At 47.4% G+C, this 22,645-nt stretch overlaps 1 protein-coding gene across 6 annotated transcripts in view; it reads left to right on the forward strand.

Annotated features, from left to right (window-relative positions):
• Window positions 1-22,645, forward strand: part of LOC140385666 (probable C-mannosyltransferase DPY19L4) — a 154,942-nt gene that overhangs the window by 17,226 nt on the left and 115,071 nt on the right. The gene's annotated exons all lie outside the window — the stretch shown is intronic.

Consider the following 22,645-nt stretch of genomic DNA (forward strand, 5'->3'; position numbering starts at 1 on the left):
CTCCCTCAACCTTTCCTCATAAGACACAACCACCAATCCAGGCAGCATCCTGGTAAATCTCCTTTGCACCCTTTCCAATGCTTCCACATCCTTCCTATAATGAGGTGACCAGAACTGCACATAATACTCCAAATGTGGTCTAACTAAGGTCTTGTACAGTTGCAGCATAGCCTCACAGCTCTTAAACTCAATCCCCCGTTAATAAATGCTAACACACTATAGGCTTTCTTCACGGCTCTATCCACTTGGGTGGCAACTTTCAGAGATCTATGGACATGAACTCCGAGATCTCTCTGCTCCGGTTCAATGGCTATACTTCAAATGCAAATAAAGGCAAGTGTCTGGGTCTATTTAAACCAGATGATTGCGAGTCCTGTTTATAATAACAATCTTTATTAGTGTCAAAAGGGGCGGCATGGTAGCACAGTGGTTAACACAGTTGCTTCACAGATCCACTCCCGGGTTCGATTTCCGGCTTGGTTCACTGTCCTGTGTGGAGTTTGCACGTTCTCCCCGTGTTTGCGTAGGTTTCCTCCGGGTGCTCCGGTTTCATCCCACAAGTCCCGAAAGACCTGCTTGTTAGGTGAATTGGACATTCTGAATTCTCCCTCCGTGTACCTGAACAGACATCGGACTATGGCGACGAGAGGATTTTGACAGTAACTTCATTGCAGTGTTAATGTAAGCCTAGTAAGAAGTCTTACAACACCAGGTTAAAGTCCAACAGGTTTGTTTCAAACACTAGCTTTTGGAGCCAATGTTGTCTACCTCATACGCTGCAGGAAAGGATGTCTCGAAACATGGTACATTGGCGAGACCATGCAGATGCTGCGACAATGAATGAACGGACATCGTGCGATTATCACCAGGCAGGAATGATCCCTTCCAGTCGGGGGACACTACAGCAGTCAAGGGCATTCAGCTTCTGATCTCCGGGTAAACGTTCTCCAAGGAGGCCTTCAGGACGCGCGACAGTGCAGAATCGCTGAGCAGAAACTTATAGCCAAGTTCCGCACACATGAGTGCGGCCTCAACCGGGACCTGGGATTCATGTCGCATTGCATTCATCCCCCACCATCTGGCCTGGGCTTGCAAAATTCTACCAACTGTCCTGGCTTGAGACAATTCACACCTCTTTAACCTAGGGTTACCCCTATCTCTGGATCTGCAAACACTTAATTAACTGCAAATGCTTGCATTCAAAGCATTGTCTTGCATCTTTGAATTTGTCTATACATATGCTTCTGGAACATACCTCTTCATTCACCTGAGGAAGGAGGAGTGCTCCGAAAGCTAGTGTTTGAAACAAACCTGTTGGACTTTAACCTGGTGTTGTAAGACTTCTTACTGTGCTCACCCCAGTCCAACGCCGGCATCTCAACATCAATGTAAGCCTACTTATCATAGAATTTACAGTGCAGAAGGAGGCTAGTCGGCCCATCGAGTCTGCACCGGCTCTTTGGAAAGAGCACCCCACTTAAGCCCATGCCTCCACCCTATCCCCATAACCCAGGAGCCCCACCTAAACTTTTTGGACACTAAAGGCAATTTAGCATGGCCAATCCAACCTGCAAACTCTTCCCAGACAGTGACACAAGCCGGGAATCGAACCTGGGTCCCTGGCGCTGTGAAGCAACTGTGCGACCGTGCCAAAAGCAGCACTTTGCTACTTTAGATTGTTCATTGTTAATAATTAGAAGAATGAATGCTCAGGTCTGTGCCTGGCATCCAAGTCCAAGAAATGGCACTATCAGTAGGAATATGCTGTATTCCTAGCATAGTTTTGGTTGAGTAGGGTGCAAGATAGAAGGATGATTGCACAATTGAGACATGAAGGAGAGAAAACAAAAATCCTTGTCTGAAAAGTCCTCCAAGAATGCTATTCTCATGTTGAGTTTTACTTTGCGTGATCAAAAATTCCAGTATCATGGTTACCAGCAGAAATTTCAGTATTTTTACAGGTTCTTTAATATGTATCTTTAAGATCATGCTGACAGTAATTGTCTCTCAACACATTGTCATTCATCTGGGTAGTCGCATATATCGTGCAAATGAAGCTTCATCATTTGGAGTCTATTGCAGAGGAGTGCCTTAGAATGTAGCACGCTGAATATTCCAGACAGCTCAAGTACTTACCAATTTAAAAGGGTGTAGTGATTCCAGCCACATTCAGATTCACAAGCAGTTTCAATCCATTCTTCACACCTTGTTATTCTCTTGTGCTGTATTTATTGATTTAATGGACTGTTGATTTCAGATAAATTCAGGTTTTCAGGGAACTTCAATGAGCTATTCACACCATGTTGAAGTGTAATTTTATTTCTGATGAGATTCTAGGTGCAATTGCAAACAGTTTTTGTGTTTTTGTGGGTTTTAAAAAAAGTATGTTGGCAGTTTGTTGTTCAGCAAAAGCACGGCAGCACAGGGGTTAGCACTGCTGCTTCACAGCGCCAGGGTCCCAGTTTTGATTCCTGGCTTGGGTCACTGTCTGTGCGGAGTCAGCACGTTCTCCCTGGGTCTGCAAGGGTTTCCTCCCGGGTGCTCCGGTTTCCTCCCACAAGTCCTGAAAGACATGCTGTTGGGTGAATTGGACATTCAAAATTCTCCTCTTGTGTACCCGAACAGGCGTCGGAATGTGGCGACTAGGGGCTTTTCATAATAACTTTATTGCAGTGTGACAATAAAGATTATTAAAAATTAAATTTAAAAAATATTAAGTTTTACTAGCATATAATAGAAAAGTCACATGTCACCAATGCACCCATTACAAGTGACGGTCATTGCATTTTTTTCCCCTTTAACTCTCCACATCTTTCCTCTGTTCCATTGGCTAAGTAAGTAAATAAATTCGGTATAATCCCAGATGACCAAAGGCAGCATTCCCCTTTGCGGGGAGAGTTCACGGGTGGTGATTTAACCTGAGGGTCACCATACCTTCGGTTACGGGCAAGGTTGAGAAGACGGGGCCTTCATGAATAACCTCCGCCAGTATGGGAATTGAACCCGCGCTGTTGGCCTCGCTCTGCATCACATATCAGCTGTCCAGCCAACTGAGCTAAACCAGTCTGAGCCGTCTTACTGGCATTTTCAACAATCCTTCCGGGGGCTGCTGGTTGAACAAGCCTGACTTAGCAGGAGGAACAGCGTGGTTCCTCTAAGTGCTCACTGCTGTCATGTTTGCTCCTCTGGCTGAGTGTGGGCAGGTATCTGCAAGCAAAGATGCTCAGCCAGCAGCAAGAGGAAACCTTGAGTTGTTCAACCAGTCATTGCTGGGAGGAATCCTGGACAACTGATGCCCCAAAATTCCCATGCCCAGGATGTGGAACTGAAAGGAAAATCCGGGAAAGTGCCAGAAAATGGTTGATCAAACTGGTCAGACTGTTCAATTATCATGGAATTATTGAATAATTGCTGCATAGAAGAAGGCCATTTGACCCATCATGACTGTGCTGCCCTTCTGAAGTTTTGCCTCCTACTAATCAAAGAGCCATCTTTCCCCCACCCGCGCTAGCTAACTAAAGTCGGCTAGTGAACGGAGGTGAGGTGAGAGGAGGGCTGCGGACATTGGAGCCTGGGTAGCAGGTTTCGATGGGCCTACGAGGCGGGGGGGGGGGGGGGGGGGGGATTGATGCTGGGAGATGTTTTTTCGAGAGGAAATGTAGGGGGGGGGGTGGGGTGTTCTTGTTAATAATGAATAGGGGTGGGTCAGGCTCATGGGGCAGGGCCCAGTGGTATGATGATGGTGGATAGGAAGGGTGGGGGGGTGAGAGACCCCCAGTTAGGATAGTCACGTGGAACGTGAGAGGGCTAGGAGGTCCGGCCAAGGGTGCTTGCGTATCTTAAAAGTTTGAAAGCCGATGTAGCAATGCTGCAGGAGACTCACTTGAGGGTGAAGGATCAGGTGAGACTTAAAAAGGGCTGGGTTAGTCAGGTGTTTCACTCTGGATTTGACGGAAGGGCTCGAGGGGTAGCAGTAATGGTCAGCAAAAGAGTACACTTCCAGATGGAGAAGGTGGTGGCAGATCAGGGGGGTAGATATGTGATTGTGACAAGGGCGCTGGAGGGGAGGTTCGTGGCGCTGTTAAGTGTATATGGTCCCATTTGGGATGACATGGGATTCGCAAAGAAGGTGTTTAGGGCCATTCCCGACTTGGACATACACAAACTGATAGTGGGGGGGACTGGAACTTGGTGCAGGAGCCAAGTTTGGACAGGTCACGGCCGCGCTCGCTGGTCCCATCAGGGGGGGGGGGCGAAGTCATTGGCTGGGCTAATGGTGGAAATGGGAGGGGTGGACCCTGGAGGTTTCTGCACCTGAGGGAACGGGAGTACTCGTTTTTCTCAGCAGTCCATAAGGTATACTTGCGGATCGACTTTTTTGTGGTGGGGAAGGCTTTGCTGGCTGGGGTTAAGGGGTCGGAATACTCGGCAATTGCAGTGTCAGTTCATGCTCTGCATTGGGTGGATATGGTACTGGAGAAGGGGGTAGCGCAGAGGCCAGGGTGGAAATTAGATGTTGCACTTTTGGGGGACCAAGTGTTCTGTGACAAAATTGAAAAGGTAATTAAGGAATATGTAGGTTTCAACTATACGGGTGAGATGTCGAAAGCAGTTGTCTGGGAGGCTCTAAAGGCGGTGGTGAGGGGTGAGGTGATTTTGTTTAAGGCCAGGGTGGACAAAGAGAAGAGGTTGAAGCAGCAGAGGGTAATAGATGAAATGTTGGAGGTAGATAGGAGTTATGCAGAAGATGGGGACCCAGCGAAGCTGGAGAAAAGGAAGGAACTACAGGCGAGCTTTGACCGGCTATCTACCAGGAAGGCGGGGCACCAACTGAGGCGAGCAAGGGGTGCAGTTTACGAACACGGAGATAAGGTATGTTAGCAGGTCAGCTCCAGAGGAAAGCAGCGGCAAGGGAAATTATTCAGGTGAGGGAAAGGGCAAGGAAGTTGGTGGTGGCTTCGGATCTGATTAACAAGGTTTGATGAGAGGTTGTACAGGTCAGAGCCACCTGGGGGAGACAGTGAGATGCAGGAATTTCTAGATGGGTTGGAGTACTCGAGGTTAGGGGAGGGGACAGGGCTACGTTAGAAGGAGCAATAGTGGAGCAGGAGATAAAGGATGCGATTGGGAGGATGCAGTCGGGGAAGGTGGCGGGGCCAGATGGGTTTCCAGTGGAATATTATAAAAAATTCAAGGATAAGCTGGCACCCCTGATGGTGGGGATGTTTGAAGAGGCGATAGGGAAGGGGGTGTTGCTACAAACTTTGGGGCAGGCATCGATTTCTCTGTTGCTAAAAAAAAGATAAGGATCCAACGGAGTGTGGGTCGTATCGGCCCATATCGCTTCTGAATGTGGACGTAAAAGTATTGGCGAAGGTACTGGCGGGTAGGCTGGAGGAGTGCCTCCCGACGGTGATAGGTGAAGATCAGACGGCGTTCGTGAGAGGGAGGCAGCTCTTTTCAAACGTTAGAAGGATATTGAACGTCATTATGGCACCGGAAGAGGAGAAGGAAACAGAGGTGATTGTGGCACTGGACGCTGAGAAGGCGTTTGACTGGGTAGAATGGGGGTACTTGATGGCAGTTCTGGAGTAGTTTGGGATTGGACCAAGATTTGTGAATTAGGTAAAGCTACTATATAAGGAGCCGAGGGCGAGTGTCTGCACAAACAACATCAGCTCGAGACACTTTTCTCTCCACTGTGGGACGAGGCAGTGATGTCCTATGTCCCCCCTGCTGTTTGCACTTGCGATTGAGCCGTTGGCCATCGCATTAAGTTCAGGGGTATGGAAAGGAATAGTGCGGGGGGGAGGAGGATAGAGCATAAGGTGTCCTTATATGCCGATGATTCGTTGTTATACGTGTCGGAACCGAGTGTGTCGATAGGGGGAATATTGGAGCTGCTTCGAGTGTTTGGGTCTTTCTCGGGGTACAAACTAAATCTAGACAAGAGTGAGTATTTTGTGGTGTCTCAGCCGGGGGTGGGGGCAGGGGTAGGGGGGCTGCCATTCAGTAGGGCAGGGACTCACTTTAGGTACCTGGGGGTGCAGGTTGCCCTGGAGTGGGGGGGGGGGTCTCCGCAGCTACAACATTTCTAGTTTGGTGGGGAAAGTGAAAGCTGATCTGGCAAGGTGGGATGGTCTCCGTCTGTCACTGGCGGGTCGGGTACAAGCGGTTAAAATGAACGTGCTGCCGCGATTTCTGTTTATTTTTCAACGCCTGCCGATTTTCCCGCCAAAGGTTTTTTTCAGAGAGATGCCCCCCCACCCACCGTGTGAAACATTTTCCACTGTCTAGCACAGCAGGAAATATTTAAAAGCTTTCATCAGTGGGCGCGATTCACCGGCTTCACTGTGCTCTTTCTCACCAGCAGTGTGTGATTCCCGGGGGAGGCCTCTCGCGGGCTTTCCGGAAATCTTCACGCCTCGTGGGATCCACCCAAGTCCTGCGTCCGAGTCAGAAACACGCCCACAAGGGCCATGACCAAACGGCACTTGCCGAAGCCGGTGAATCACGCCCATTGACTAATGCTGTCCTGCATGTTTATTCACTAATAAACACGGACGTGAAGTCCTGACGAAGGTGTTGGCATGTAGGTTGGAAGGGTGTGTCCTGGAGGTGGTTTCTGAGGACCAAATGGGTTTTGTAAGGGGAAGGTAACTCTCCAGTAACATTATAATAATCTAATAATAATCTTTATTAATGTCAGAAGTTAGCTTGCATTTAACATTGCAATGAAGTTTCTGTGAAAATCCCCTAATCGCCACACTCCAGCGCCTGTTCGAGTACACTGAGGGAGAATTCAGAATGACCAATTCATCTAACAAGCACGTCTTTCGGGACTTGTGGGAGGAAACTGGAGCACCCAGAGGAAACCCACGCAGACACAGGGAGAACGTGCAGACTTCGCACAGACAGTGACCCAAGCAGGAATCAAACCTGGGACTTTGGCGCTATGAAGCAACACTGTTAACCAGTGTCCAACTGTGCTGCCCTATAATACCTGCCATCTCTGAGGTTTGAACTCAGGACCTTCAGATGATGAGACTGAGGGGCTGCCTACTGCGCTAAGAAGGCTTTTGGGTCATTAGGAGGTTGTTGAATGTAATTATGACTCCGTCATGGGGACAGGAACCAGATTGTGTCCATGGACATGGAGAACGCATTTGACCAGGTGGAGTGGAGGTTTCTGTTTGAAGATTTAGGAATGTTTGGGTGTGGACTGAAATTCTGTGGCTTGGGTAAGATTGTTGTATGTGTCCCCCATGGCTGGTGTTCGAACGAGACGAGTTTGCAGAATTTTGGGTTGCATAGGAGGATGAGCAAGGGTGCCTGCTGTTGCCACTGTTGTTTGCTTTGGTCAAAGAGTCCCTGGCGATGGCCATTCAGGCGTTGGCTGAGTAGCGAGAGATTGTGAGGGGGCGGTGGGGAGCATCGGGTATCATTGTATGTGGATGACCTGTTGTTTGTGTTGGACCCGTTGAAAAGTATGGCAGCATTATGTGCTTGTTGGAGAGGTGTGGGGTGTTTTCCGGCTATACGTTGAACATGGGGAAGAGAATGGTGTTCCTGGTGAATGTGGCGGGTGGCTAACCTGGGGGTGCTACCATTTAAGGAGGCATGGGAGCAGTTTAGGTATCTGGCGATCCAGGTAACGCACGAGTGGGCCACAATGCAGAGGTGGAACTTGACCGGGTTAGTGGAAGAGGTTGGCACAGGCATGGTAGCGCAAGAGGCTAGCACTGTGGCTTCACAGCGCCAGGGTCCCAGGTGCGATTCCCTGCTGGGTCACTGTGCGGAGTCTGCATGTTCTCCCCGTGTCTGCGTGGGTTTCCTCCGGGTGCTCCGGTTCCCTCCCACAGTCTAAAGACGTGCAGGTTAGGTGGATTGGCCATGATAAATTGCCCTTAGTGACCAAAAGCTTTAGGAGGGGTTACGGGGATAGGGTGGAAGTGAGGACTTAAGTGGGTCGGTGTAGACTCGATGGGCTGAATGGCCTCCTTCTGCACTGTATGTTCTGTGTTAAAGATGGGATACGTTGCACTTGACATTGGCAGGGAGGGTGCAGGTGGTAAAGATGAATGTGCTGCCAAGGTTCCTGTTTGTCTTTCAGTCCCTCCCAATTTTCATTCCGAAGGTCTTTTTCCATAAAGTGGAGGCGCTGTCTCGGATTTTGTGTGGACAGGGAAGATACCGAGGGTGAGGAGGGCTCTGTGACAAAAGCAGATGCAGGGAGGGGGTTGGTGCTCCCGAACCTGATGCACTACCACTGGGCAGTGAATGTGGAGAAGGTGAGATGTTGGTGGGGGGGAGAGGTGGAGTGGGTCAGGTTGGAGGAAGAGTCCTGTAGGGCTCGCAATTGAGGGCTTTGGTGACGGCCCCGTTGTCGCTTTAAGCCGGGCGGTGGGGGGTGGAGAATGGATGGGATATACAGGAGGTGGAAGGAGGTGGGGTTGAAGCGGGTCAGGGATATGTTCTCGGAGGGGAAATTCGCTGGTTTGGATGAGTTGCGGGATAGGTTTGAGTTACCGAGGGAGACTGAGTTAGGTGCTGGCAGGTGTGGGACTTTGCACGTAAGGAGCGACCAATGTTCTTCCAATTACCGGAGTGTACTGGAGCAGCTGGAGGAGTTGCTGCTCCTAGATGAGGTGGGGGAGGGCAGGATCGGGAACACTGGCAGCTGGGAGAGCAGGGTAAGGTGCTCGCAGAAAGGATTCAGTGAAAATGCGAGGGGGGAGTTGGCGAGGGAGATGGCGGGGGGGGGGGGGGGGGTGGGGGGGGGGGGGGGGGTGGAGGGTAGAGGCCTTCACTTCTCTGATTACCCAGCAATGGAATCTTTTGAATTGAATTTGAATTGGCTGGGGAACCTGAACAGGTTTGTCCGGTTGGAAAAGATTAAGTTTGCCTTAAGGAGGTCGGGAGAGGGCTTTGAGGTACGGTGGAGGCTGTTCATGACGATATTTGAGGAGCTGTTCGTCATTGGGGGGGATGGGGAGAGGGAGACTAAAAGGGGAAAATATATAAATTGTTAACTCTGTTTTGTTGGAATGTAGTTTTCTTGTTTACATTTGGAATAAAATATTTTTTTGAAAAGTGCATATCTTCAGGATCAGCTTTGACAAGGATCCAACGTCCCACACAGTTTCTCCCAGCACTCCCAAAGTCTCTCACATGCAGAATGTGTTCTTGTGTAAAGTATTGAGAGGACCGGCACCTGTGGAACAACCACAAGAATCCGAGGGCAGCATGCTGGCGCAGTGGTTAGCACTACTGCCTTAGCGCTGAGGACCCGGGGTCGATTCCGGCCCCGGGTCACTGTCCATGTGGAGTTTGCACATTCTCCCTATGTTTGCATGGGTCTCACCCCCACAACCCAAAGATGTGCAGGGTAGGTGGATTGGCCACACTAATGGCCCCTTAATTGGAAAAAGAAGAGAATTGGGTACTCTAAATTTAAAAGAAAAACCCCACAAGAATCCACACACTTAGATACTTCAGTGCAACTCCAGAGACATCCTTTTGAAAAGCTCTGAGGGCCGTGCAGTTCTCAGCCATTGGTCTGAATTGGACCATTTAACTTCAGTTTCCAAACAAATGTTAATGATAGAATTGGAAAAGTTACTGGATTTGCATAAAATCTTTTTTATGTAATCTAGGTAATTGCAAATCTAAGGTAACTTTAATGTCTAATGGCTGATTAATTAAACAGAGCACATGGAAGACTATGGTGGATACTCAATTTCCAAGACTCACCCAGTGTTATATTTTTATTTACCACTTCCCCCCCCCCCCCCCCATCTCACCACCTTTTTATTTGTAGGGAAGCACCCTGAGTGTTCTGAGGCAAATAATGAAACCTCACTTCTGATGAATCACCTTTTAGATTCATAGTTAATTTCCATCACAGAACCTGTACAAAAATAAACTACGTATTTTCTAATTCTACCTTTTAAAAAAAATTTAGGTTACCCAATTATTCTTGTCCAACTAAGGGCAATTTAGCGTGGCCAATTGACCCACCCTGAGCACTTTTTTTGGGGGGGGGTGGTTTGTGGGGGTGAGACCCATGCAGACACGAGAATGTGCAAACTCCACACTGACAGTGACCCGGGGCCGGGATCGAACCCGGGTCCTCGGTGCTGTGAGGCAGCAGTGTTAACCACTGCACCACCGTGCCGCCCTTAATTCTATCATTTTTAGTATATGGACTTCAAGAAGAGTATCTGAAACTAAATATGTTGTTAGTTTATCAGCACAAAGCACTTTTAAAGCGTATTTAATTTGGAGCAGAAATCTAGTCAGTGATTAAGATGCAGAAGAGATGTAAGGTTATCTCATGTTTCTTGTAACAAAGCACTATTTTGACACTGTCCCACACATAGCGCTGCTGAGTAAAGTATTTGAGTATCTTTTTCACAGTATTAATAAAGGGTCCGACAGATACATTTGTAATGGTAAATGACACCAAAATCTGTGTAAGGTGATTTTGACTGTATCCGTGCAACAATGTATTTGAAGACGCTTGCTCGTTTACAGAAACCGTTGCTAAAAAAAAGCTTGCATTCTTGTGAAAACTTCCTATTAAGTTTTTGTTTTCCCCCATTGCTAGGTGAAAACTCTGTTTGTCGTTTTACTATTATGCTTCATTTGATCCCATATTATTTATTCTGATATATGCTTCATATAAAATTATTTTTAAAATTATGGGGCAATTTAGCAAGGCCAATCCACCTATCTTTGGGTTGTGGGGGGTGAGATCCCAGACAGGAGGAGAATGTGCAAACTGCACACTGACGGTGACCCGGGGCCGGCATCGAACCCGGGTCCTCGGTGCCGTGAAGCAGCAGTGCTAACCACTGCTCCACTGTGCTGCCCATCTTCCTATAAAATTAAATTAGTTTAAACTGACACTGATTGAGAAAAAAATGAGAGAGGAGCCACCGGGGATGAGTCAGAGATGGGTTATGTAAACATGAAGAATTGGAAGTAGAATTGATGTAATTCACACGGAGACAACACCCACACCATGAGCAATGTAATGTTCCAAATATCCAGCAAAAAAAAACAGGCGGAACTAGAACCTGCGAGTTGCCATAGGGACATCTTTTATCTCTTTTTAAACTTATGGTTTTTGTCATCAGTCATTTGTGATAAGGGTGTCTATTTAAAAGTACCAAAGTACCAGTTCTGACCATTCGCCTTGACATCATCTGAATGTAGCGTCGGGTTCTACGTGTTCGCTGATGACACCCTCTATCTCCATGACCCCACCATTCTCTCTATATTCTTGGGCTGCTTGTCTAAAATCAGGGACTGGATGGATAGAAATTTACTCCCAAGATCTTTGGCTTCCCTATGGGCATAGGCTTTCCAGGACCCCATTTGTCTGAGATTCCTCCGGGCAGTGACAGGGAGACTGCTCATAATGCCTGCACATGTGCATTTTGTTACTGATGCATTGTGCAGATGCAAAGCCGTACAACCGCGTGGAAGCACTGGCAGGAAATCTGGTCTGAGAGTTGTCTGCCATCAGCAGGTGGGTAGTTGGGGTTGAGGGGTCCGGGTTGTCAGACCTGATGTAGTATGTTGTGGTGGTGGGATTGGGGTTGGGGAAGGGAGAGAGTGGTCCAGTACAGCGGAGGCCTGACTGAGCAGGTAGTTCCAAAGTTGGTTCTGGCAGCAGCATTCTCGAGCCTGGGTCCGGGGTGAGTCAGGTGCAGCCCAGGCACTAAGGGGGATTTAGGCAGTCCCCAGGAGTGGGGTGGCCGGGAATGCCCAAGTGGGATCCAGGCAGGCACAAATGGGATGGGAGGGGTTCCGAGCAGTCCCGAGGAAGGGAGTTTGCTCAGACCTAAGCGTCCAGTTGGGCCGGAATTGGAGTATGGACAAGCCTAATGGGGCACAGTGGTCCGGACAGGTCCATGGGTGGTTCTATTATAATGCCAGGCCAGACCACGACAGTGGCTAGGATACTGGACTGAAACCCCAATATTTTAGTTTATTTGAAAGACTGTGCGGAAAGAATGATTCACTCCAGGAATGATTGCATGAAGAAATAGGATTTGCTTATTTTTAAAACAAAACTTTATTAAAACTACAATATTATACGTTTTAACTTTATACCCAAAAATAACAGCTTACAATTTACACCTTAAACACTGCTACTCAATTTCCCATCAAACAACAAAAGAAACATGCAGATCTCAATCTATCTTACTGTGGCAGAATTGTGGACTCTGCATCAGGCAGATCAGAATTCAACTCCTCTCCAAAGTTTCTCCACCAACTCACTCTCTAATGATTTTCTAAAAAACCGCCCCCCTCCACAGCTTCTCAAAATGTCCCTCTGCCTTTCCTTGGCTCCACCCAGCAATGGCACATCTCCCCAAGCTGAAAAACAACTGATCTCTGCAGGCTGCAAAGGCACATAAACTCCCCAGCGACTTCCCCTGGCAAACCACTATAAATTAGCCCAGACTGGAAAAATACATGGCTTCGTCAATTTCACCTGGTAGCTGCTAAAACCACCCAAGGTGTGCAGAACAAAATTATTTTAAAACAAACACGTTCTAAGCCCAGGCTTTCAACTCTTAATTGGCCACTTCATGGCCAATTTCCACAACGGGTTAAGATTTGGTCCTAGGGTGAATGTGCTAAATTGGGGGAAGGCTAATTATAACAATATTAGGCAGGAACTGAAGAACCTAGATTGGGGGTGGATGTTTGAGGGTAAATCAACAGCTGACATGTGGGAGGCTTTCAAGTATCAGTTGAAAGGAATTCAGGACTGGCATGTTCCTGTGAGGAAGAAGGATAAATATGGCAATTTTCGGGAACCTTGGATAACGAGAGATATTGTAGGCCTCGTCAAAAAGAAAAAGGAGGCATTTGTCAGGGCAAAAAGGCTGGGAACAGACGAAGCCTGTGTGGAATACAAGGAAAGTAGGAAGGAACTTAAGCAAGGAGTCAGGAGGGCTAGAAGGGGTCACGAAAAGTCATTGGCAAATAGGGTTAAGGAAAATCCCAAGACTTTTTACACATACATAAAAAGCAAGAGGGTAGCCAGGGAAATGGTTGGGCCACTGAAGGATAGGCAAGGGAATCTATGTGTGGAGCCAGAGGAAATGGGTGAGGTACTAAATGAATACTTTGCATTAGTATTCACCAAAGAGAAGGAATTGGTGGATGTTGAGTCTGGAGAAGGGTATGTAGATAGCCTGGGTCACATTGAGATCCAAAAAGACGAGGTGTTGGGCATCTTGAAAAATATTAAGGTAGATAAGTCCCCAGGGCCTGATGGGATTTACCCCAGAATACTGAAGGAGGCTAGAGTGGAAATTGCTGAGGCCTTGACAGAAATCTTTGGATCCTCACTTTCTTCAGGTGATGTCCCGGAGGACTGCAGAATAGCCAATGTTGTTCCTTTGTTTAAGAAGGGTAGCAAGGATAATCCAGGGAACTACAGGCCGGTGAGCCTTACGCCAGCGGTAGGGAAACTACTGGAGAGAATTCTTCGAGACAGGATCTACTCCCATTTGGAAGCAAATGGACGTATTAGTGAGAGGCAGCATGGTTTTGTGAAGGGGAGGTTGTGTGTCACTAACTTGATAGAGTTTTTCGAAGAGGTCACAAAGATGATTGATGCAGGTAGGGCAGTGGATGTTGTCTATATGGACTTCAGTAAGGCCTTTGACAAGGTCCCTCATGGTAGACTAGTACAAAAGGTGAAGTCACACGGTATCAGGGTTGAGTTGGCAAGGTGGATACAGAACTGGCTAGGTCATAGAAGGCAGAGAGTAGCAATGGAAGGATGCTTTTCTAATTGGAGGGTTGTGACTAGTGGTGTTCCACAGGGATCAGTGCTGGGACCTTTGCTCTTTGTAGTATATATAAATGATTTGGAGGAAAATATAACTGGTCTGATTAGTAGGTTTGCAGACGATATAAAGGTTGGTGGAATTGCAGATAGCGATGAGGACTGTCAGAGGATACAGCAGGATTTAGATTGTTTGGAGACTTGGGTGGAGAGATGGCAGATGGAGTTTAATCCAGACAAATGTGAGGTAATGCATTTTGGAAGGTCTAATGCAGGTAGGGAATATACAGTGAATGGTAGAACCCTCAAGAGTATTGAAAGTCAGAGAGATCTAGGTGTGCAGATCCACATGTCACTGAAAGGGGCAACACAGGTGGAGAAGGTAGTCAAGAAGGCATACGGCATGATTGCCTTCATTGGCCGGGGCATTGAGTATAAGAATTGGCAAGTCATGTTGCAGCTGTATAGAACCTTACTTAGGTCACACTTGGAGTATAGTGTTCAATTCTGGTCGCCACACTACCAGAAGGATGTGGAGGCTTTAGAGAGGGTGTAGAAGAGATTTACCAGAATGTTGCCTGGTATGGAGGGCATTAGCTATGAGGAGCGGTTAAATAAACTCGGTTTGTTCTCACTGGAACGAAGGAGGTTGAGGGGCGACCTGATAGAGGTCTACAAAATTATGAGGGGCATAGACAGAGTGGATAGTCAGAGGCTTTTCCCCAGGGTAGAGGAGTCAATTACTCGGGGGCATAGGTTTAAGGTGTGAGGGGCAAGGTTTAGAGTAGATATACGAGGCAAGTTTTTTTACACAGAGGGTAGTGGGTGCCTGGAACTCGCTGCCGGAGGAGGTGGTGGAAGCAGGGGCGATAATGACATTTAAGGGGCCTCTTGACAAATACATGAACAGGATGGGAATAGAGGGATACGGACCCAGGAAGTGTAGAAGATTGTAGTTTAGTCGGGCAGCATGGTCGGCATGGGCTTGGGAGGGCCGAAGGGCCTGTTCCTGTGCTGTACTTTTCTTTGTTCTTTGTACATTTCCAATCTAATTTTCCTAACATCTTCCAATTGCACAGTCCAGAGAAGCTAGAAGTGGAGGAGGAGTCCATGCAGGCCCTAGTGGGAGGGTGTGACTGGGCAGCTTGAAATGGAGAAGGTGAAATCTGGGTGAACTTAAGGAGGAGCTGGGCATGAGGGGATGGGAGGGTAGAGGGCGTGGAGAGCAGGCCTGAGCGGAGTAAGTGGGTTGTAGGGGGGTGGGGAAGGGGGAGGATCCTGAGGATATCTGGGGGAAAGGAGTTGGACCTCGACAGCCTTCTCCTCCACTCGTTTCCCCCCCCCCGTCAACTCCACTTTTCATTTGGCCTCACCACTCCTCCTCATGCCCCTCTTGCCTTGCCTGCATCCCCCTACAACTCATTATCCCTGTAATTGCCTCTAGTTCTGCAACTCTTTGAGATATCTGAGCTCCTCCAATATGGCCTCTAAACATGTTTGGTTTTATTCCCCCAACCATTGTTTGCATTCAGCTGCCAAAGCGGTAAATTGTAATCCCCTCTGCCTCTCTCCCTCTCTTCCCTCTTTGACAAAGCTTCTTAAACCTACCTCTTTGCCAAAGCTTTCATCTCTCTGCACTAATATCTCCTTGGGTGACTAGATATAAAATTTTGTTTGGTAATGTTCCTGTGAAGCACCTTTGGACTTGAATATGTTAAAGGTGCTGTATAAATACAAGTTGTTATTGTTGTTTGAATGAGATGAAATCAATGTCATTTGATACATGCAATCTAAGTATATTTCAGAAGTGAATTGGAGATCAAACACTGGTGGTAGACCATATTATTGCAGCCATGTGTGCCAGTTTACTGTAAATGGTAGTGTTTGGGAATCATTTGAATGGCAAATTTAATAAAGTTAAACAATCGTGCGTTATGTGAATCTGTTACCCCAAGGAACTTGATTTAGCTTTCCAGAATGCAGCCTTTCGGTGTTCCTCCAGCTATCACTTATTACTTGAAACAGAAAAACAAAAATATTAAAGTCAGTGGACGCGATCGAACGGCCTCGTCGCACCCGACTCTGACGCGGCCATTAAATCTCGCAAGTGGCCTCTCACGAGTGATGCTTGGAATGCCACGTGAGATGTAACGAGATCTCGTTGGAGGTTGCGATCTGGATCTGACCTTCACTGGGCGTGATCCAGATTTACATATTTAAGTGAGCAGTTTGGCTCACTTAAATATGCCGGCGCCAGTTTCTCCCAAGGCTTCGGGAACAAATGCCCACACCTGGGAGACCTCACCATGGCACCGTTTAGCATTGGTCCACACAGACATGCACCAGGTGCAATGGCACCTGGGTTGTCTCTCAGGTCTTCAGAGGCCCCTGGGTGGTCAGGCTGTGGGCAGGGTGGCAGCTGGAGCCCTCATTGCCACCTAAGCACCCTGGCACTGCCACACTGGAACTGCCAGGGTGACCATATGGCACTGCCAGGCTGGTAGGGGAACTGCCAGGCTGGCCGTGCCCAGGTGCCAGGTTGTCTGTGCCTGAGATGGGGCTTGGGTGGTAGACTCGAGGACCCCTAACAGGTAAGTTGGGATCTGGAGGCCGCGATAGGGGGTTGAGAGTTTGGGGTAGCATTTAAAAATGCCGCCCCGAATTCGTGCAGGGAATGAAGATTAGTGCGGCCTTGGCGGAGCGTTCCTCGGTGAGGCAAAGAAAACTCAAACACCCTGCTAAACGTGCCCAAAACGGGACTCTTTTTTTTTTTTCTTTCCGTTAAATCGCACCCAGTGTTTCACAGCATCTGTTTGAGCCAATATTCATGCATAAAATCAGGTAAATAAGTAGTTGACCAGTGGCTCAAGCAGTCCCTATCCACAACTACCTGCCTTCATCTGGCTAAATATTCTCTTTCCCTGAACAACTTTTTTAACTCCACTTGTTTCCTTCAGATAATGGGTGTCATTATGGCAACCAACGTAAGGTTTCAGCTGTATCCTGTTTTTTATTGAATATATGGAGCACGCATTCTTCAAATCCTGCTCAGATTCCTTGCTGACCTCTTTCCTCCTTTGCAATTACCACTATTTTGGTCCTGCCACCTGCCTTGCTCTGATCTTGAAACGGTATTAACTATGCTTCCAATTCCTCATTTTTATATGATCCATCTCCGACTTGTCCCTTTTCTTCCTGGATTTTTACCCCTTCGTCATTTGTGATTGGCTTTCTATAGAAATCCTAGAAACCCACTGACTTGCCAAACTCTGGGTATAATTTCTCACCTCAAGGTCTTGTTTTTTATTTATTTAAGAATTTAGAGTACCCAATTTTCTTTTCCAATTAAGGGGCAATTTGGCATGGTCAGTCCACCTGCTGCACACCTTTGGGTCGTGGGGTTGGGACCCAAGCAGACATGGGGAGAATGTGCAAACTCCACACACACAGGGAGTCTGGATCAAACTCTGGTCCTTGGCGCTGTGAGGCAGCAGTGATAACTACTGTGCCACCGCAACCCCTCAATGTCCTGTTAAATCCCAACGTCATTATTCTAGTTTTTATGCTTCTGTCACAGTTTCTACGATTATTTCACTTTCCATAGAGCTTCTTCTGAACTCCCTCTTCCTCGAAATGATGATCGGCAGAAGCTTTGATCAGGTCCGCTCTTTACTTTTACTTCTGCTTTTGCCGCTCCCACCACTTTTGCAGCAATGCTGGGAGTCTCCTCGTCTGCATATTCCTACCATCTCGGCATTTAACACATCTGCTATTTAAATCACCTACTACATGATCCTGCCATTTGGCAGAACTCCAGTTGCTCTCCCAACTCTTTCTCAGGGTATTGCCTGGAGCAATTTAACAATCCTTCCATGAGTGCCAGCAATTTATTTTCTCTAATCTACTGGACTGTTGCTCAGGGTTGTGGACTTTTCCACATTGGGAGCCAATGACCCCTTTGCTGAAAATCTTAGTTCTGCCTGCAAACTCTCCCTTCCACATACACTTTCATCTCTCCATCTTTTTCCTTGTGTACTGTTTCAACTCCAGTTCAACATAAGCTTTAATGAAACCGTCTTTGTCCTGGGCACTCGGCAGTCAAAAAGGAAGATTAAACTTGTAAATTCCGAGCTGAGCTATAATTTCAATTTCTTTACAACAAGCTGATAATGTAGTGGTGCGTCTGTCAACATCTCCGGGGAGAATGAAGTTTATAAAAATTTATTCATGATCATTTTTGGCAGGATCGACACTGTTTGCCCATCCCTAATTACCCTTGAGAAGGTGTTGGTGAGGTGCCGCCTTGAACCATGGCAGTGACCTAGTTCCAAGTCAGGATAATGTGACGTGGAAGGGATCTTACAGGTAGTAGTGTTCCCATGTGTCTAATGCCCTTGTTCTAGGTGTGCTGTTGAAGGATCTTGGTGTGTAGTTGCAGCCCTTCTTGTAGAGGCTGCCACTATGTACTGATAATGAATGGAGTGAATATTTAAGATGGTGCCAATCAAACTGGCTGCTTTGTCCTGGGTGGTGTTGAGCTGAGTGTGTTGAAACTTCACTCAGCCAGGCAAGCGGAAAGTATATTATCACACTCCTGACTTATGCCTTTTGAATGATGGACAGGCTTTGGAGAATCTGGAGGTGAGTTCCTTCCCAGAGAATTCCCACCCTCTGACCTGATCTGGTAGAGCTGATCCATCTAATTTCTGGTCAGAGGCAACATCCAGGTTTTGATGGTGGGAGGTTCAGCAATAGTTTTTTACTTTTAAATTTAGAGTACCCAATTCACTTTTTCCAATTAAGGGGCAATTTAGCCTGGCCAATCCACCTACCCTGTACATCTTTGGGTTGTGGGGGCGAAACCCACACAGACACGGGGAGAATGTGCAAACTCCATACAGGACAGTGACCCGGGGCCGGGATCGAACCGTGAGGCAGCAATGCTAACCACTGCGCCACCGTGCTGCCCTTAGATTCAGCAATAGTAATGCTGTTGAACATCAAGAGAACATGATTAATTTCTCACTTGTTGGAAATAGTCATTACGTGGCACTTGTGTGACATGAATCAGCCATGATCCAATTGAATGGTGGAGCAGGCTCGAGGGGCTGAATGGCCTACTCCTGTTCCTATTTCTTATGGTCTTCAGGTTACTTGCCGTTTTTCAGCCAGACTATTGTTCAGGCCTTGCTGCATGAAGGCATCGACTGCTTCAGTATCTGAGGAGTTGCAAATGGTGTTGAAATTATATATTTTAAAAAATATAAATTTAGAGTACCCAATTATTTTTTTTCCAATTAAGGGGCGATTTAGTGTGGCCAATCCACCTAACCTGTACCTCTTTGGGTTGTGAGGGTGGGACCACGCAGACATGGGGAGAATGTACAAGCTTCACACAGACAGTGAACTGGGGCCAGGATCGAACCTGGGTCCTCAGCGCCCTAGGCAGCAGTGCTAACCACTGCGCCGCCGTGCCGCCCTGCTGAAATTATCTAATCATCGGTGAACATCTTTCCTGAGCCAGTGTGTTGGAAGTGGGCCATTGATGAAGTGGCTGAAGATGGTTAGGCCTACGATACTAGTCTGAGGATCTCCTGCAGCAATATCCTATGCTTAGATTATTTACCTCCAACCACCACAACCATCTTTATTTGTGCCAGGTATGACCCCAACTGGCAGAGGGTTTTTCCACTGATTCCCATTTCACGAAGACCTCCTTGATGCCACTCAGTAAAATGCTGCCTTGATATCAAGGCCAGTCATAGAATCATAGAATTCATAGAATTTACAGTGCTGAAGGAGGCCATTTGGCCCATCGAGTCTACACCGCCCTTACAAAGAGCACCCTACTCGAGCCCATGTATCTACCCTATCCCTGTAACCCAGCAACCCCCACTTAACCTTTTTGGACACCAAGGGCAATTTATCATGGCCAATCCACCTAACCCGCACATCTTTGGACTGTGGGAGGAAACCGGAGAACCCGGTGGAAGCCCACGCAGATACGGGGAGAACGTGCAGACTCCGCACAGACAGTGACCCATTGGGAATCGAACCTGGGACCCTGGAGCTGTGAAGCAATTGTGCTAACCATATGCTGCCTTGCTGTCACACTCCTCTCACCCCTGAAAGTCAGTTCTTTTGTCCATGTCCATGGATTGGATTGGATTTGTTTATTGTCACGTGTACCGAGGTACAGTGAAAAGTATTTTTCTGCGAGCAGCTCAACAGATCATTAAGTACATGGGAAGAAAAGGGAATAAAAGAAAATACATAATAGGACAACACAACATATACAATGTAACTACATAAGCACTGGCATTGGATGAAGCATACAGGGGTGTAGTGTTAATGAGGTCAGTCCATAAGAGGGTCATTTAGGAGTCTGGTAACAGCGGGGAAGAAGCTGTTTTTGAGTCTGTTCATGCGTGTTCTCAGACTTCTGTATCTCCTGCCCGATGGAAGAAGCTGGAAGAGTGAGTAAGCCGGGTGGGAGGGGTCTTTGATTATGCTGCCCGCTTTCCCCAGGCAGCGGGAGGTGTGGATGGAGTCATTGGATGGGAGGCACGTTCGTGTGATGGACTGGGCTGCGTTCACGACTCTCTGAAGTTTCTTGCGGTCCTGGGCCAAGCAGTTGCCATAATAGGCTGTGATGCAGCCAGATCGGATGCTTTCTGTGGTGCATCTGTAAAAGGTGGTAAAGGTTAATGTAGACATGCCAAATTTCCTTAGTTTCCTGAGGAAGTACAGGCGTTGTTGTGCTTTCTTGGTGGTAGCGTCGACGTGGGTGGACCAGGATAAATTTTTGGAGATATGCACCCCCAGGAATTTGAAACTGCTAACCATCTCCACCTCGGCCCCGTTGATGCTGACAGGGGTGTGTACAGTACTTTGCTTCCTGAAGTCAATGACCAGCTCTTTAGTTTTGCTGGCATTGAGGGAGAGATTGTTGTCGCTGCACCACTCCACTAGGTTATCTCCCTCCTGTATTCTGACTCGTCGTTATTCGAGATCCGGCCCACTATGGTCGTATCGTCAGCAAACTTGTAATGGCTATAATGATAATTGAAGCTGAATGGTCTTGGCAGAACCCAAACTGAGCAGTTTATTGCCCATCATAGTTTATCATCATAGAATTTACAGTGCAGAAGGAGGCCATTCGGCCCATCAAGTCTGCACCGGCTCTTGGAAAAGCACCCTACCCAAGGTCAACACCGCCACCCTATCCCCATAACCCAGTAACCCCACCCAACACTAAGGGCAATTTTGGATACTAAGGGCAATTTATCATGGCCAATCCACCTAACCTGCACATCTTTGGACTGTGGGAGGAAACCGGAGCACCCGGAGGAAATCCACACACACACGGGGAGGATGTGCAGACTCCGCACAGACAGTGACCCAAGCCGGAATCGAACCTGGGACCCTGGAGCTGTGAAGCAATTGTGCCATCCACAAGGCTACCGTGCTGCCCGTGAAGACATGCCGTTCATAGCACTGTCATCCTTCCACCACTTTGTTGATGATTGAGTACAAGCTGGTGGAATGGTAATTTGTTGGATTGATTTTGTCCTGGTTTTTGTAGACCAGGTGTACCTGACCAATTTCCCACATTGTTGGGTAGAAACCAATGTAGCTATACTGGAACAGGGTTGCAGCTGGTTCTGGAGCATGGGTCTTCAGAGCTACTGTCAGAATGCTTCACAGCCCGTGACCTATGCTGTATCCAGTGCATTCAGTCATTTCTTGATATGACATGGGGTGAATTGAATTGGTCGAAGACTGGTATCTGTGATGCTGAAGACCTCGGGAGGATGACGAATTGGATTATCCAATTGTAGTTCTAGGTGGTTGCAAATGCTTCAGCACTGATGTGCTTGGCTCGTTCATCATTGAAGAAAGGGATGTTTGTGGAACTTCCTGCTCGATGTGATTATTTATTGTCCATCACCATTCACGATGGGATATGGCAGGACAGCAGAGCTTTGATCTGATCCGTTGGTTACCGGATCACCTAGCTCAGTTTTTAAAATCGTGCATGTAATGCTTTGTTATTGCCTAACCATGTTGGCACCTCATTTTTAGATGTGTCTGCTGCTGCTCCTGGCACACTCCCCTGCACTCATCATTAAATAAAAGTTGGTCCCCTGGCTTGATGACGATAGTCGAGTGAGAGATATGCCAGGCCATGAAGTTACAGATCGACAATGATAGTTCAAAGCTTTACGTGTTCTGTGTCCGAGGCATTAATCTTTTTTTCCCCCTTTTTTAGCCGCTTCATTGGTAAGAATGGACCTTCTGTGTATTTCTAATGATTTGTTGCTTTTTATTGCAAGCCTTTGGAATCTGCAGGTTTTTTGACCATCCTTAGTAAAAATCATTAATAACAAAGGTTTTAACCCCCTCAATGTTTTCTACTGACGCACACTAAGGGCAGCCGGTAGCACAATGGCAGCACAGTGATTAGCACTGTTGCTTCACAGCGACAGGATCACAGGTTTGATTCCTGGCTTGGGTCACTGTCTGAGTGGAGTCTGCACATTCTCCCGGTGTTTGCGTGGGTTTCCTCCGGGTGCTTCGGTTTCCTCCCACAAGTCCTGAAAGACATGCTGTTGGATGAATTGGACATTCAAAATTCTCCTCCTGTGTACCCGAACAGGCGCCGGAATGTGGCGACTAGGGGCTTTTCACAATAACTTCATTGCAGTATGACAATAAAGATTATTAAAAATTAAATTTAAAAAATATTAAGTTTTACTAGCATATAATAGAAAAGTCACAAATGTCACCAATGCACCCATTACAAGCAACGGTCATTGCACTTTTTTC

The sequence above is a fragment of the Scyliorhinus torazame genome, chromosome 11, assembly GCF_047496885.1.
Source record: "Scyliorhinus torazame isolate Kashiwa2021f chromosome 11, sScyTor2.1, whole genome shotgun sequence".
Taxonomy (NCBI): Eukaryota; Metazoa; Chordata; class Chondrichthyes; order Carcharhiniformes; family Scyliorhinidae; genus Scyliorhinus; species Scyliorhinus torazame.